Genomic DNA, 18,997 nt, shown 5'->3' with positions numbered 1-18,997 from the left:
TTAGCAAAGGCTCTTTGTGGTTCCAAACCTTCTTTATTTGGAAGCCTAGAGAGAAGTAGAGTGATTAAATTATCAGTATGTGATCTTCATGTGCACAAAACCATTAATAACAACAGTAATAGTCATCCTTTATGGAGAATGTACTGTGTGCCAAGTACTGTGCTGAGCACTTTACAACCTGCATTAGTTATCTATTGCTGTGTAACAAAATACTCCAAAATTTAACATCTTAACACAACAAATATTGTCTCTCAGTTTTGGTGGGTTAGGAATCTTGGTGTGACTTAGTGCCTCTTACAAGGCTAAAATCAAGGTATTCACTTCCTATTGCCTTAAAGCTCAGCTGGGAAGATCCACATTCAAGTTCATTCAGGTGGTTATTGGCAAAAATTAGTTCATCCCAGACTGTTGGACCAAAGGCCTCAGTTCCTCGGTGGCTGTTGGCTGGAGGCGTACCTCAGATTCTTGCCACCTGAGTCCCTTGTAGGGCAGCTCACAACATGAGAGCTGGCTACCATCAAAGTGAGCAAGAAAGGGCAAGCAAGATGAAGTCAGAGTCTTTCTGTAAATGAAATCTTGAAAGTGACACCATCACTTTTGCCACATTCCATGCGCTAGAAGGGGTCACTAGGTTCAGTTCATACCTGAGAGGAGCACGTGAATCCCAGGAGGTGAGAATCACTGGGAAATATCTTAGAGGCTGTGTACTACACAACCACTATCTCATTAATTCAAACAACATTTCTTTGAAGTAGATATTGTTAATCCCCATTTATAGATAAGGAAACAGGTGCTCACAGCCAGTAAGTGGAGTTTGAGATTCAAACCTGTTTCTCTGACTTCAATGCACATATGCTTGTTCCCTGCACTCTCAGACACTTTATGTGTAAAGGTCATGAGGTCCCAGAAATATTTTAGTAGAGATTTGAGTCTTATTTTAGCCTCTTTGGTTTATTCTTGGCACTCTTGATCTTTTTCTCACTTTCTATCTTCCAGTATTTAAGTGAAATTGCTTAGCTTACACTAATAAGAGGACGGCACAATCTGAGGGTGTTAGGTTAGAGATGGAAGATCCAGAGTTGCTCAATTGCCCACCTTTTCTGGGTTCTGGTAAAAATTAACTAGCTTCTAAATCTCCATCCAGAATTCTTATATATCTTTCCCATTCCTAGCCTACATTGCATATTAGCATTAAAGATGATCTGCAAGATAAATATCATTGGGGAAAAATCCCCATGGTCAAGAATTAAACACACATGCGCGATTCTCGACATGTTCTCTAGAAGATGTCTATTCATTTTCTCTAACCAGTGGAGCTATAAATCTGGCCTGTACTCGGCACACTCTATGTGTTTTGCTTTATGAAGGCATAAATCACCAAGATACAATTTGTGTTTGATTTTTTGGACACTTAATTTGCTTAAATGTTCAGCAGTTCATAGACGTAAATTGTGCTAGGCATAGCTCCAAGTGGAATAAGCTGAGAGCAAGAAAGCTATACATATTAGGATGTAATTCAGAAGAAAAATCATCTCAGCCGGTCAAGTAAGTCCTCTTTATAAGTTACTTATAAATAACTTTCCTCCATAGGCAAGATAAACACTTAGTAAATACTCCTAGAGGAGGGAGCATTGTAGTAAATTTACAGAAACCTCGCATATATTATGCTTCTACATGTTGGTAAGGGCGTAATGTTCAGGGGATGTACCATGCATGTCTGATACAGAGACCATATTGATTGATTATTGTTGAATATTGGAAGAACGCCTCCTTGAGGATCAAAGCATGGATTTTCACCCTGTCTGCTACTAACTAAATGTGTGAACTTGAGCAAGTCATTTAACTTCTCGGTGCCTCAGTGTTCTTATTTGAAAATGAGGGGTTGGATTAAATAATCTCTGAATTCCCTCCCAGCTCTAAAATGTTATGGCTCTAAATACTTACCCGGCATCTACAAAATACCCACCTCAGTGCCATGGAGAAGACAAAGGAAAGAGCTTAGAGGCCAAACACAAGAAGTTTTTGAAACTAAATACCAATAGAAGAGCTACTTAACTGTTTGAGTGTAATACCACAGAGAACTCAATATAAATTGATAGAGGCTGGTGTTTCCCAAAGTGTGCAGTGGGTGTCTCTGGGCAGGAATGCCTGAAAACGGCCCTGGGAGCTGCCTGAGAATGTTCAGTGAGGTTGCTGGGATTCTGGAGTGCCTCCTTTCTCCAACGATGAGGCCACACCTGAGCTTCTTAGCTTTCCATGGGAATGAAGGCTCCTGCTCTCTGGCAGAGGTGGATGCAACTTCCCATACATGCTGGGTAGCTGGTTTTCCCAGACAACTCCTGGAAATAGCTGCACCCAAACCCAAACTGTCTTGTCTCCCTGCTGACAAGTTTGCTCGCCTGCTTGCCTTTTAAGAAAGAGCAAAATGGGGCAAGGTCCCTCCACCAGCCACAGACCCACTGTGTGTCCAGCAGCACCTGGCCCAGCACCTCTCTGGGAGATGATGGGAGTAACAGGGAACCAGTGTTGCTTCTTGCTGACCCTTAGATATGAATTTCCCCAATAAAATCTATTTCTTAACCCAGTGGTTCTCAAACTCTCCCATGTATCAGAATCATCTGAGGACTTACTAACACAGTTGCTAGGCCCTGCCCCTAGAGTTTCTGATTCAGTATGCTGGATTAGGCCCAAGAATTTACATTTTTAACAAGTTTGCAATGCTGCTTGTCCAGGACCCACACTTTGAGAATCTATGCCATATGATATTATAGAATTTATCTTGAACTCTATTGTAAGACAACTGGAAATAAGCAAGATCATTTAAAGTGCTACATGGGTAAAATATTTTTTACTTAAATAGCTATATATTCAATGTGTATTAAATGTGTGCCTTCTATTGTTTGACAAATGCTGGTTTTCCAGTTACAGTATCAATATCAAGTTAATTTTATATACGTTTCTCTTAGCAAAAAGGGAATCAATTTAAAGAAACTATCCAAGTATTCATGTAAACAACAGAACACGTGGTATATCATAACAAAATTCTTAAAGGTGGTAATATAAAATTGGATGAAATTTGGGAAATACTGGTATAAACAATAAATAGAAATTCCTACAGCAGAACTATTGGATCAGACTAACTAGTAAGGGTGGTTTTGCAGAGGACACGTACTTGCGGTGAGTCTTAATGTGGATAGATTTAGATAAGCCAAGAGACAGTGAGAATATGCAGCAGTGGATGGATAGTGCCTGCTAAGAGCCACAGGATATGCGTATGTCAATGTCAAACAAGGAGCTGAACAGAAAAAACCTCTTTTGCTCAGCCTGGTGTTTGGTTTACATGACAACAAACAACCATTACAGTGGATTTCCATTTTTGATTTGTTATTTTGGTGATGGACATTGGCCATAATCAGTCTCAGTAATTTTGTTCACTTTGTTTTCACTTGTTATTTGCTTATCTTTATCTGGTGAGTCTACCAAAGCAGAGTTCATGGCTCTAGGTTTCTTGCTTACTGAATCATCTTTAGAGGTCAGCAGCCCAAATGAAGACACTCTCAGCCCAATAGCTGTACAGCCAGTATTGTAAACCATCAGATGTTACTTCAGAAATCTCTGAGGAATAAAACTGTTTCTCTGTTTTCAATTAGCTGAGCTTGCACATTTAAAAACTGCTACTAGAAGAATATTCCAGTAAGAAGTGACCATGTGGTCTATTTCATTTTGCTAGACTGTAATTTAATATTTGGAAATAATAAGTTGTTGTTATAGCTGGATATAAACTAAAAGTATTATTTGCCATTTTTCTCAAACTTGTCATATAAAGAGCAATAAAACCATCCTACTGTTTTTGCATCATACAAATTCATTTTCTTCCCATAATGGCCCACGATGAGAGAGCATTTTTAGGTCCCATGCAGATCACAGACAGGGGTTTGGAGACTATATGTTCTGCTATGCCTTATAAATGGTCATTGAACTGCTACTTTCAAAAACAAATGCTGAAGACTAACAATCTAGTTAAAAGACTTCTGCACTTGCCTTTAAGAAAATCCCACTGCCCTGGCAATCTAAGATAATTTGCTCTAACTAGGCAACAGTGTAGGAAAAAACTTATAGAGCCTTCTCTGACTACTGGCTACTTGTGACCTGGACCACTGGTTCTCAGTTAGACTCACTTGGAGGGATTGTTAAACTACAGGTCGCTGGGCCCCAGCCTAGAGTTTCCAGTTCAGCAGGTGTATGGATCAAGTATGGCAATTCTATGAAGTTCCCAAATGGTGTTAATGGTGCTGGTCCTGGGACCACACTTTGGAAACCACTGACTTAGAGAAGCCTAGCTGTGGTTCGCCCTCATCCCCTCTGCAACTTGTACAATCTGATACAATCATGACAAATATTTGCAGCACCTAAGCAATGCCATGCTCGATCCTTCTGTTTGACTGCCTTCCCCATCTTTATCTGCATGTCAAAATCCAAGCTCCAGGCTTATTTTAAGAGTCAACTCCTCTGAGAACCTCTTCTGACTGTATCCCTTCTGTGGTTCACATATCTAGCAAATAGATCTACCATAGTATTGCAATTATTTCTTTAAAATTTTAGACTTCCTGCCATCATTACTGTGAGCCCTTTGAGTATCTTTACCTCAATTTTTTAATCCCCAATCCTTATATATACTAGACACTCAGTAAAAGTTTCCGGAATAAATGAATAAATATAAAATCTTTAATAATGTATGATATTTAATGCAAATCCAATTGAGAGGGAGTACAGCATTGTGCTTAAGCATACAGGCTTTTGGGGTGGGACAGACCTGAGTAGGTACCAGAACTGTGGGACATTGGGCAAGTCACTTAGCCACTGTGAGTCACAATCGCCTTACCTGTAATTGATAACTCAGGTATTCATTAGGAGGGTTACATGAGATTATGAGGCAAGGTACTTAGTATAGGGCCTGGATGACAGAAATGATAAAAATTATCATTATTATTATTAATGATTAGTATATAAATCAAGTTTACATACTGAATTTCAGAGAAAACATATTCAAGATTTTTGGCTCCTGTCTTACCCATTAACAGGGTACTTTGCATGTGCAGAGATTTCTGTATGATGTTTCTGGTAATTTAGATAACTAGATAGCTATTTGCACATGAAATTGCTTACTATTCCCATTCTGACCACTGTTTTCATTCAGGCCAGAATTATCCATTCAGTGGATATTTTTTTTTGCCTGTAGTGTGCCCAGCACACTGTGCTCAGCTTAAAGGAATACTTAGTCTCTGCCCTCATGAAGCTCAGTTCAGCAGGGAGCCTGACAGTAAACACATAATTAATGAATTAATATTAAAATTCAACCATGATCAGTACTTTGAGGCAAAGACAGTGGATGTTTAATCTGTATGGTCCTCTCCTGCATAACTCACTCCTCCTCAGCTAGGTTCTGAAACTTCATCTCTAACAATCCACACAGGACAGTTTTGTCATCCGAATCTCCCAAATCATGGTGGCTGAATCTAGGAAGTCTTTCCTCACTAAGTGCTAAAAAGCTGGACCCATTTTGACTCAGTAAATGAATGACATGTCTTGGGTGAGGCTTTCCCTAGAATGTGCTTGACATGTCTGGATCAAGCGACCATTTAAGGGAGACTTCTACAGGAAAAAGTCACAAAAGGCCATACTGAAAGAAAGAAGTGGAAGAATTGTCCTATCTTTATGTCTAAAGAATGCGGGGGGGCATATTTTTGGGTCTTTTTTTTTATTCTTTCTGGTGGATGAGAACCTGAAGACTCATTTAGCATGAGCTACAGAAGAATATCTCTTCTTATTGCTTCACAAGGTCTCTGCTCAGCACCAATAAGATGTGCAGACCACCCAAGAGCAGACCTGTGGCTGTCATGTGGTTCTTCCCACTTGAAAACGTCTGGTTATGACCAGCTGGGGAAACCTGTCCTTCACTGATGGGAGTGTCTGGCATCTGATTGACGGAGAACCCTGTTCAAGTGATGAAAAATCATCTAGGCCTATTTAAAATCAACTCATGAATTATGGAGAACAAAGTCCCTTCCAAATGGAAACTTGTCCTTTGCTAATCTCTGTCTTCCAAGTCACCCAAACAAAGTTGCAATATCTGTATAATTTTATATCCCAAGCCAAGTGTTACCATCTTTGCTCTGTGAAGTTCAAGCCCAGGGAAAGTTGACTTCAGGGTCTCTATATGACCTTTTTCAAAATAATATTAATGTTTCTTTAGGGATTTTATCCCTATCTTAATGTGTGTGTTTGTGTTTTATGTGGTGATAACTCCCCATAGTATCTATGGTTATTGATTATAAATAAGATTTGGGTAAACTACATCAATATATCAACAAATTTTGGGATCATAATATGTTCTACATTCTCCATGAAATTAACAGAAAATAGAAAATAGAAAATTTAAAAATCATCTATTGGGCTTCCCTGGTGGCGCCGTGGTTGAGAATCTGCCTGCCAATGCAGGGGACACGGGTTCGAGCCCTGGTCTGGGAAGATCCCACATGCCTCGGAGCAACTAGGCCCGTGAGCCACAATTACTGAGCCTGCGCGTCTGGAGCCTGTGCTCCGCAACAAGAGAGGCCGCGATAGTGAGAGGCCTGCACACCGCGATGAAGAGTGGCCCCTGCTTGCCACAACTAGAGAAAGCCCCCACACAGAAACGAAGACCCAACACAGCCAAAAATAATTAATTTAAAAAACAATCATCTTTATTCCGTCTCCCAGAGCTAACCATTATAACTGATTCAAAATTTTTATAATTTACTTAATAGATGTTTAGATAAAACAACAATAGTACCGTGTATTTAATGTGGGTATTTGTGCGTGGGGGGATACTTTTCATTTTCCTTAAAAAACTGTAATTTTTAATGGCTAAAAACATTTCACTATATGAAACTATGTAAGTACTTTTGAAAGTAGAAAATAAGCTGGAATTCAGCCAAGCTTCTCTTAAGATATCAGTGAAAGTACTCCAGGTACAATTCATTGTGGAGTCCTAGGCTCATGAAGTTGGAAAGGACCTACAAGGTCGTGCATGAACATAAGAAGGCTCCAGAGAAACTCATGAATTTAGTTATCTTTTTCTCAGCAGTATAACCATTATCACAGCTTCATTTGAAAAGTAAAGGTAATTAACCCTCACTGTAGCCCTAACTTTTTTTTTTTTTTTTTTTGTATTTTGGATGCTGGGTGACTGATTTTAAGCAAATGTACATTTATCCCAGATAGAAAACCTAACTAGAAATTTTGTCTGAAGAAGTTCAGGTTTGTGAACGTTTTACACTGAAGTAATTACTACCAAACAGTAAAAGAAGGACCATGAGTTATTTCTCATTAGACCTTTCCTTCAAAGTTTGCGAAATCTGAATTCATACTAAAATTTAAGTATGAAAGTATCTGATAACTTCAGTAGTTTCTTCCTTTACCTTAACAGACACTGCCTGAAACTCTACTTTCACAAATATGCCAATGATTGTCTTCTCTATTACCCCACAAACCTCACCACCACCTTTTATACCCATTATATGGTTTGCTGAGGGAAAGCAAGATAATAGAAACAATTTCCATACAATCTGAGGCAGGTTGAATCTACCCCGTTGAAATCAGTCTGGTTCCAAGAGGGTTTTTATAAAAGAAAATTATAGATCTATCTACGTGATATTGATACATTATAATTAATAATATTAATTGAATCAAGATTAAATATCTTAGTAATTCTAATAACTAAGAGATAGATATGAATGTCATTAAATAACAATGATCCACACAATAATATTTTTGCTCACTGGTGCTAAGTATTACCACATTTACTACCACAACCAATAGGACAGGTCTGGAATTTGTATTTGTCCAATTCTTCATGAAGATGAAGAAAGAATTTTAGATATTTTTAAGTGTTTATAAGGAGGAAATCTCAGCTTTCCAACCCTAATCAGCTATTTATCAGACCATGTGGCCTCATTGGTGGGGCATATAAACAAGTTTAATTTTTTTTAAAGGCATGAAACTTATTTAAGAATATCATTTAAAAACTTAGCTCATTGTTTTTTTTAACAGTTTAATATTAAATTCACTTTATTTTTTCTACTGTGAAGAAGCAGGACAGATAACTTCATGTTACTGCTCAGGCATATTGCTAGACAGGAAGGGGGGACAGCTTTCCTGAATTAATCTGAAACAATGCCAGTCTGATATCCTGAGGTCTAACCGCCACCAGTTATCTGTATATCAATATGTTAGTCTAAGTGGATGAAAGGGATTAGATTTCAACTCCCCAAAGTGAATCCTCTTTGGGGGTGTTCTTTCCTTATCCTTTCTCCTTAATGTTCTTCAAGGTTTTATCCTTGGTCCTCTTCTTTCTTCTAACATTCCCTCCCTGGCAAATCACCATCTCTGCAAGCATCAGTAATTCCCCAATGTAGGTGATTCCAAACTGTAATTTTAGCTTAGTTCTCTCTAGAGTACAGTGCTTGCTCCTGGCATTTCAAACTCAGCATTTCTCAAATTGAACTTTTCTTCCTTGAACTTGCTTCTTCTCCTGGCTTCTCCATTTGTGTAAATGGCACTGCCATTCTCCTAGTCATCCTATCTTGAAAGGAGTCTTTGAGATCTTTGAATCTTTCCTCTCCTATGTCCCCTATATCTTATCCATCTCCTTCCACAGTCTCTCCCATGTCTGTCTCCTTTTCCTTTGCCACAGTTCCAGTTCAGCTGCACTAAGGCTGCACATTAGATCATATGATGAGCTTAAACAACAGCAGCAGCCGCAAAACCATGCCAGCTCCCATCCCAGACCAACTGAATCAGTAGCTCTGAGGGAGGAATCTAGATTTCAGTATTTTTTAAAACCTCCTCAGGGTAGAATAATGTGAAGATGTGCTTGATAATCCCTGAGTTAGATTCTCTGCAAAATAAATCCTACATGTTTTCCCCACCTCTGACTCTCTCGAGTCCAAGCCTTCCTCTACATCTCAGCTCTAGCATTAACTTTCTTATTGCACTGCTCCGACCAAGGCAATAAGTTGCTTAAGTGCCTTCCACATCTCCCCACCATTGCCTTCAAAATAAAATCATGTTCCTTATCCTAGTCATGGAATTATTCCAGAACTTGGCCTGTACTCTCCAACCTTATTTCATGATAGCCCTCTCCATATACTATAAGCAATTGCCAAAATAAGAATGCTCTCCTTGCCCTTACTGAATTTCTTTGCTCCTTATGTTCTCCCTGTCTGAATGAATTTCCCTAATCTTTGTGCTTCACTTAGGATTCTTTCAGCCCCAGGTTACAGAATATGCAAATAAAAGTGGCTTAACAAATAAAAAATTGTCATTGCACATAAAAAGAAGTTTGAAAGTTAGGGAGTTCTGGGATTGGTTTTTTATGTGTTGGATGAAAACTCATTTCCCTCCAATTCTCTTGCTTTCCCCCCAGATACCAAGATGGTAGCCACTACTACAAGCTTCACATCCTTGGCTGACAACGTTCAAGCCAGGAAGGAAGCACAGTTTCTTTTCTAATCAGGAAGTAAACCTCTTCCCAAAGGCCCTGTATCCAATGTCTCTTCAGTACCATTCACCACTGAGTCAAAAGACCACGCTCTTGCTTCAAGAAAGACTAAAGAAATGAATGCCTTGCGTGTTTAGCCTCTAAACTGGGAGGCTGGCTCTTCTAGCCAAGAAGTGAGTTGGGAAGGTAACAACACTGGGAGGCAAACACCAGGGAGGGTCTCTCATATTTGCCTTTTGAAATACAGTATTTTCAAAATTCCATACAAATGGAATTTGAATTCCATACAAAAGGCCTTCATGAAGTCTTTGCCAGTCCTGACCAGGCAAAAGTGTTTTCTCTGAATTCCCATGATATTTTTGTTCACATTTCTCTTCCTGATCTTTGTGTGCTTCTGTTGTTTGTCATGTGATTCGTGTATGTCTTATTTCCCATATTGAATTATAAGCATCATGAGAGCAGGGGCCATGTCTCAGTTGTCTTTGTATATCCTGTAGTACCAAGTCAACTGAAAAATATTTTGTTGTAAGAATGATACAATATGGCACTTACTGCCTTCACATTATTTGTTCAGCTGTTTCCCTTTTCAAACTTGTTTCCAGTATACTTATTTTAGGTGGTTAGTCAGCTGATGGAGGTTGAGTCATAGTAATATCAGGATTCAATTATTGTCTTCTCCTTGGCGATCTCCTTCTACCCAGTCACCTGAGGGGAGCAATCTCCCCATTCCCATTTCTGCCAGTTTCAGACAGAACAGATTCAGTGGTAATAAACTAGTTGTCACACTCTGAGTACCTCTCTCAGTAAAATATTTGCAGTTCTCTGCTTAGAGCCTCAGGCTAACCAGGCTGCAATACATGCTGCCTGTAGGGCTAATGAGAAAATTCCCACCAGGCGGTACCTCACCCCCACTGGGCTCTCCAGGGAGGGTCAGCCCAGCAGAGAAGGGTGCTACATCTTCACCCTGCTCAGGGAGACACTAGCTGCAAAGACCAGGCTCTGACAGGAAAACAAATGGAAACTGGTGGGAGGGGGTAGCACTGAGGCAATGGGACTCATTTAAAGAACAGTAATAATGATAGCTTTCAAAGCTTTATTTATCTGAGAATGAAAGGACAGGAATTTCATTGGCCTGAAATGCCAGAAGCTAGGTTGCTCTCAACCACCCCTGTGGTGCTTCAGCAGAACTCACATGGAGTGTTCTGTGGGGAGCAGCTTCTGGGAAAGAGGAAGCTGCTTTTACACCCTGGTTATGTTTTCCTGCACATGATGTATGGAACAGACATGGCCCTTGAAAATTGTGTTTCTGCCCTCCCCGTGGCTCATAATCAAACGGGGAAATGTGCTCTAGATTGTTGAGTGTGTGTACGTATATGTGTGTGTGCGCACATGCATTTTCATGGATAGTCTATTTGGGACGCCACTTGAAAATGGGTTCACAGGCATTTTTTCTGTCTTGGATGAAAGGCTCATCTGGTGCAGCAAACACAGAGGAATTAAATTGGATTGTCCCGGAGTGGGGAGGTGGCAATGCTAGAAGCCTGGTAGAATTAAGTAAAGCAGTGGGGGGGGGGGCTGCCTGTTTCCCTTAAGGAGGGTTGTGGTTTGTTGACCAGTTTTAAACTATTGTGACTCAGAGGAAATCAACTGGAAAACTTTAAATGTCTCAATTGGCCATTTGAACACGGGCAGAGGCTCCAGAACAATTTGATATCTTCTGTGTCCTGTCAGAGGATGCTGAGGGGCCTTCTCCACTTCAACTTTTTTCTTGAGCAGCAATTCTTTGAGGTTCTTTCCTTTCCCACTTAGGTAGCTATGGGCCTAGAAGATTGTTCCCTGCACAGCACAAATAGTGATTGCTTTCTGAAATCCATCTTTTCTAGTGCCTGAGGGACAGGGATAGGACCTAATGGGGTAGACAGGATTTGTGCTTGGCTCTGGCCAAGTTACAAGGACTCTGAAAGGACAGGGCTCAGCTGGGTGAGCTTGTAAATTTAGATAAAACAAAGGAAACTCTTGTGTGAGTAACCCAAATGCGCCATAAGATGATGCCAATACTGGGAATACTTTCCCAAAGTCACTAATCTGGCAAAATGAAACAAACCAAGTTATAACGTTCACCCTTCAATAATTTTACTGAGTGATGGATATGTATGAGGCTCTGGACTAAGCACTATACATATATCATCTAATTTCATATTTGAAACAGCCCCTTGGGGTTGCTACTGTTAGCTTTGTTTTACAGATGAGGAAACTGAGATTCGAAAAGTTTAAACCAGTGATTTTTGAACTTCAGTGTGCCTCAGAATCACCTGCAAGTCTTGTTAAAACACAGGTCTCTGAAATTCCTCCCTGTCTGACTGCCTGGGAACCGGAACATCAGATTTTTCCCCTGCCTTTGGACTTGAACTGAGACATTGGCTCTTCCTGTGTCTTGAGCCTGCCAGCCTTTGGACGGGAACTCCACCATTGGCTCTTCTGGGTCTCTAGCTTGCTGACTCACTCTGCAGATCTTAGGACCTGTCAGCCTCCATAATCATGTGAGCCAATTGTAATAAATCTCTTTCTATAGGTATAAACATCCTATTGGTTCTGCTTCTCTGGAGAACCTTGACTAATACAGATTTTCTGATTCAGTAGGTCTGGGGCCAGGCCTGAGAGTGTGCATTTCTAAAGAGTTCCCAAATGATGCAGATGCTGCTGGTTTAGAGTCTACACTTTGAGAACCTTTGCCTTAGGCTAAGGAAACTCAAACAAGCTTCTTTCATAATTCTCTCAGCCCAGATTCTGTTGCCTAGATTCTCCCAAGAGACCCAACTTTCTTTAAACACACACTTAACTTGTTGTGTATGTGAGATGAACAAGATACAACTCTTTCTTTCAAGGTGCTCACAGTCTCTCTAGAGCTGAGAGTAGGAGACAAAATACAAAATGTAAATAAATCATTTCACTAGAATGTAATAAGTCTCTATACAGAGTTCAATGGGGGCAAAAAAGAGAGAGGAGTCAGGTTTACCCGAGGGCAGAGGATGCCTGAAGTCTTCACAGTGGAAGGAAGACCAGGGCAGGAGAGAAAAGATGCAAGAAATCAAAGCTCAGAAAGTGTAGCCAGTCCCTCCTTGCATCTTGTTTATTTTCAGTTTGGCCTGGTTTCTTTCAGCTCTGCTGGGGCCTGATTACTCTGGTTGGTGCTTTCGGCATCTACCCTGAAGTGCATTGGTTCCCTCCCTGCCAACTATCCCCACACCTGGTCTGTTCAGGCCCATCCAGGAGACACTCAGGAGGAATGCATGCTGACCCCCTTCCTTGTCAATTGTTCTGGGGATTGAAAGAGGCTCCATGATCTTTACAACCAGCGAAAATTGTCGCCGGCTTCACAATTCTGGCCAACATGTCTACGCTTTGAAGTCTGGTTGCTGCCTTTTACAATTCTATTTTTAAAATGTATTAAAGATGTTTAAACGTGGCAGAGACTTCCAATAAAAGCCGGGCTGCTTGAGAATCAGGATGCTGGTCTCAGTTTAAAGTGCCTGTTAAATAATAGGATACCCATGTAAAAGGGGCTCCGAAAGACTGACCAAATAGCTCTCATGGAAATCAAGCTCACTCACCAACGCCTCTGATAGGATTCCAGAGGTTATCAGGCCCTGTATCTATCCTCTGTTTATGCCATAAAAGTGTCTTTTAATACAAAGTGAGTGAATTTTTGTTTGAATCAGTCACTAACAAAAATGCACTAAACTAAAACAGGAAAAAGTCTCTAATTAAATATTTTGGCATAAACTTTGGCTAAAAATCAAGCAAGGGCTAATAGGTAGTTCCCATTATTCCACAAGGCCTGGCTCCCAGAAGAGGAGTCTGGGGTTATACTATATATCCACAGAATCACAACTCTGAACATCATGTGGGGACCAATCTTTCTTGACAGTCCATTTTGTCTTGAGAACTTTATTAGACCCTTCAGGAGGCTACTAAAAAAATAAGATGTGGTTCCTGACCTATGCCCTGCCCATCACTGCCACCCTCAGTTACTCAAAGAGCATTGTTGACTCCAGCTTCAATCTTGTCCACTTTAATCCATCCTTCCTGCTATTGCCTTAGTTCACATCTTTATTTGTGTGCCAAATACTGTAGGTTGATTTATCCCACACCTATTTCTACACCCTTTGTTCAGTGTCTCCTTATACTTTACAGTCTAGAAAGCTGAAATTCCCATTCCCAGACTCTTGAATTTAGGAGAGCCCATGAGACACAGTCTGGCCCATGAAATGGAAACCAAAGTTGGTTGGGGATTTCTGGGATGCTCTTGCTTTCCTGAAACAAGCACTGACTCTTCCTTCTTCCCATTCTTTCCTCCTTTCTACTGCCTAAAATGTGATATGCCAGCTAGATCTGCAACTGTCATCTTGTGATTATGACAGAAATGACAAGAGAATTGCAGAGTTAAGCTACTGAACCAATGTCTGCAATTACCAACTTTTGGACTTCTTTTTATGGAAGAAAAAATAAAAATTTGAATTTGTTTAAACTATTATTTTTTAGTTCTTTATTACTTAAAGCCACAGATACTTCCTAACTGAGCTATTACATGGGCTAAGTGTGATTAAGTTACTGGCTGGAGCACACGCAGCTAGTAAATGGCAGAACCATGACTAAATCAGATAGATACCAGGCTAACTTTAAAACTTCTCTTTACTGAATTTTTTTCTCTGAATTCCTTGCATAGTGCGGTGTCTAATTGGAACATTAACGTTTTTTCTTTCCTTCAGGAGAAGATACCTTCGAAAATCTGCTGCAATCTTTCTAGATAGATATGGCAAGTTGCCTTGCAACAGAACTTGTTCTAGGAGAGTCACTGGAAAGACGCCTCTCGATAATGTAACTGTTAGGCAGTTGGGCCTTGGCTGCACTGGGGAAAGAGTAACAGGCCCTTTGTAGCTTGACAAAGGCAGCCCCTCCAAATAACAACTTGGTGTATAGATCTGGTCATTCTGGGAAAAATGAGGAAATCTTCGCAGACATCAAGGAGCCTTGTGGGAGGAAACAGTGGTACTGCCAACTCCACCATTCTCCCATGTTTTGAGATTCACAACTTTAGATGCCTCTGCTGGATTCAGAGAGTTTCAACTGAGGTCTACTTGTAGGAAAAGAAAGTGAAGACAACCCAAGAGGGAAACCCTTATGGGGGAAAGCTCTCTAGAGTGGGCCTCCTGGCTCAGTGGCAATACCTAGATGCCGAGAAGGACTGGTTCTGGCACAATGAGGACATGCTTTGAGAATAAGAGCTGAACATGTCAGTGTGAACCAAGCACTGATAAAGTCTGTAGACATATCTGAAACAGCAAGAGAACCACTGCACAAAGATGCATCAGAGTATCAGACCAACAACAATAGTAAGTCTTTTTCAAACTGTGGCATCTGGCAGATTCTCCAGTGTGCTTTCTGAGAGACATCCAGAAGCAGGACTTGGCCTCTTTAGACTGGGGGGAATACCCAGGGTTCTTAGATAATGTAGAAGGATGCCCTCAGAAGGATCCTGGATTCTTGCTATTCTGATGAATGGGGGATAGAGCTACTCTAACTTGAAGAATATAAGATGTGATCAAATTTGTTTCCTGAGTTGGTGAAATGGATCATAACAGCTTCACAGGTAATACGGTTAACAGACAAACATCAAGGGAAAATATTATAACTGAAATGACCAAAATATGGGTAATTAAATGGTTGGGCATTGTTAGTAAAATGTAGAAATCTATTTGAATTCAGAGCACACTGAGTCAACTAACTCATATTTCAAAGACTGCTTTTATGTTGAATATTTCCTCCCATGGTCAAGAGTCTCTGGAATCAAGAATTACACTGGAGAGGGGGTGGGTCACTGGGGAAGTCTGTATTATTTTCAGTTCCATGTTATTCACCATGACTTTATAAGCCAATAAATATTCATACTGGCTAGAATCAAAGACAGTATTAACCTCCTGGCATGTGTGAGAGAGAAGCTTTGGTCCTAATGCTAATGACCTTTGCATTATTTTATCAAGATCTGTAAACTTTGGACCATTCTGAATCACAGTATTGGAGAGTCAACACCAACATATTAAAAGTAAAAATTGTATATACAGGATAGTGGCAGATGAGCCCAACAAGGGTAGATTAGATGGCTTAATTGGTGTTTGGTTTAATTGGCAATATTCATAATACTAAATGTTTAGGATTTTACTAATAGTGCAAGATTTAGAGTTATAGTTTTAGAGATCCATTCCAGACATATAAGGAAAAAAACAATGAACTATAACTATCTTAAAATTCTCCAAAAGGCCTTAAGTTCTTAACTCCAAGCTGGGGTCCTAATGAAAAACATACTGTGCCAGATTTAGTTCATCAGAATGCCTCCAAAATTAATTGGGTAAGGAGGGATCTAATGGGTTTTTAACAGTTATGAAGTTGTGCCAGGCACCCTTCATATTCCTTTAATTAATCCCCACAATAATCACAGGAAATAGGTAATATTATTATCCCCATTTTATATGAGGAAATGTAGGCATGAAAGGCTTTCATGGATTGCCTCAAATGACACAGCCTATAACAATCAAAGTCAAGGTTAAATTCTGATTGTCTCTATAAAAGTGCTTGGTTAAGTTGCACCTAGTACCGTCCTCCATCTTCACTTTCTCTCCTCTCCTCCCTTCAAATACTTCTCCATCAGGATTAAGGAATCATCCATAATCCATACTGTTAAGTCTCAACGAGAAAGAAAAGTTTCCAGTAACATATGGTTTCCCTGAATTCCTATTCAAGTGTCTCAAAGGAAATATCTGCTGAAATTTTAATGGTTGGTCTTTGCCATATGGTAGGAAATCTATATCCACCCCTACCACTAATGCAGATTCCTTGAGGCCAGGGCCTTACTAATTTTGAATGTCTTTAGCACCTGACAAATGGCCTCACTAGAAACACTTGACAAATGTGTTGAATTGGATACAGGCAAAGCAGGAAATTGAGCTTATTTGATGTGGGCTAGGACTCTTCTCAGGCTGGGGATCACAGCTAAACTCTGGGGTCCTTGGCTACTGGGTACATGCTGATGGTTGCTTCCACGTCCTCTTGATGGGAAGCTGGCTATACTTCAATCTTGGTTCTCTTCAAGTGTAAGTGAGAATTTGGGACTCTATGAAGAAAGTGCATTAAATTACTTCTACAAAATTAATTGTACTTGATCATAACGTACTAGCATAAAAATTTTGCATAGAATAGCACTCTGGCTTTAGCAGTTGTATTAGTTTTCTATTCCTGCCATAACAAATTCACTTTATGTAAGGGAATCAGAGAAATGTATCATTTTGTGTCAGGCTTCTTTCACTTAGCATATTTTCAAGGTTCATCTATATTGTAGCACGTATTGTTGTAAGAGTTTTATAGTTTTCCACTTAGGCCTTTGATCAGTCCTAGCCTCAAGAAACAATACAATCCTACCTCAAGAAGCAAGAAAACTCTCAAATAAACAACCTAACCTTACACCTAAAGCAATTAGAGAAAGAAAAACAGAAGAAACACAAAGTTAGCAGAAGGAAAGAAATCATAAAGATCAGGTCAGAAATAAATGAAAAAGAAATGAAGGAAACAATAGCAAAGATCAATAAAACTAAAAGCTGGTTCTTTGAGAAGATAAACAAAATTGATAAACCATTAGCCAGACTCATCAAGAAAAAAAGGGAGAGGACTCAAATCAACAGAATTAGAAATGAAAAAGGAGAAGTAACAACTGACATTGCAGAAATACAAAGGATCATGAGAGATTACTGCAAGCAACTCTATGCCAATAAAATGGACAACCTGGAAGAAACGGACAAATTCTGAGAAAAGCACAAGCTCCTGAGACTGAACCAGGAAGAAATAGAAAATATAAACAGACCAATCACAAGCACTGAAATTGAAACTGTGATTTAAAATCTTCCAACAAACAAAAACCCAGGACCAGATGGCTTCACAGGCGAATTCTATCAAACATTTAGAGAAGAGCTAACACCTATCCTTCTCAAACTCTTCCAAAATATAGCAGAGGGGGGAACACTCCCAAACTCATTCTATGAGGCCACCATCACCCTGATACCAAAACCAGACAAAGATGTCACAAAGAAAGTAAACTACAGGCCAATATCACTGATGAACATAGATACAAAAATCCTCAACAAATTACTAGCAAACAGAATCCAACAGCACATTAAAAGGATCATACACCATGATCAAGTGGGGTTTACACAAGGAATGCAAGGATTCTTCAATATATGCAAATCAATCGATGTGATACACCATATTAACAAACTGAAGGATAAAAACCATATGATCAGCTCAATAGACGCAGAAAAAGCTTTCAACAAAATTCAACACCCATTTATGATAAAAACTCTCCAGAAAGTAGGCATAGAGGGAACTTTCCTCAACATAGTAAAGGCCATATATGACAAACCCACAGCCAACATCATTCTCAATGGTGAAAAACTGAAACCATTTCCTCTAAGATCAGGAACAAGACAAGGATGCCACTCTTGCCACTATTATTCAACGTAGTTTTGGAAGTGTTAGCCACAGCAATCAGAGAAGAAAAAGAAATAAAAGGAATCCAAATCGGAAAAGAAGAAGTAAAACTGTCACTGTTTGCAGATGACATGATATTATACATAGAAAATCCTAAAGATGCTACCAGAAAACTACTAGAGTTAATCAATGAATTTGGTAAAGTAGCAGAATACAAAATTAATGCACAGAAGTCTCTTGCATTCCTATACACTAATGATGAAAAATCTGAAAGAGAAATTAAGGAAACACTCCCATTTACCATTGCAACAAAAAGAATAAAATACCTAGATATAAACCTTACCTAAGGAGACAAAAGACCTGCATGCAGAAAATTATAAGACACTGATGAAAAAAATTAAAGATGACACAAATAGATAGAGAGATATACCATCTTCTTGGATTGGAAGAATCAACATTGTGAAAATGACTATACTACCCAAAGCAATCTACAGATTCAATGCAACCCCTATCAAACTACCAACAGCATTTTCCACAGAACTAGAACGAAAAATTTCACAATTTATATGGAAATACAAAAGACCCCGAATAGACAAAGCAATCTTGAGAAAGAAAAACGGAGCTGGAGGAATCAGGCTCCATGACTTCAGACTATACTAAAAAGCTACAGTAATCAAGATAGTATGGTACTGGCACAAAAACAGAAATATAGATCAGTGGAACAGGATAGAAATCCCAGAGATAAACCCATGTACATATGGTCAACTTATCTTTGATAAAGGAGGCAAGCATATACAATGGAGAAAAGACAGCCTCTTCAATAAGTGGTGCTGGGAAATCTGGACAGCTACATGTAAAAGAATGAAATTAGAATGCTCCCTAACACCATACACAAAAATAAACTCAAAATGGATTAAAGAC

This window comes from Balaenoptera borealis, assembly GCF_965194805.1.
Source record: "Balaenoptera borealis genome assembly, chromosome: 6".
NCBI classification, from domain to species: domain Eukaryota; kingdom Metazoa; phylum Chordata; class Mammalia; order Artiodactyla; family Balaenopteridae; genus Balaenoptera; species Balaenoptera borealis.
This window is presented reverse-complemented; position numbering follows the sequence as displayed.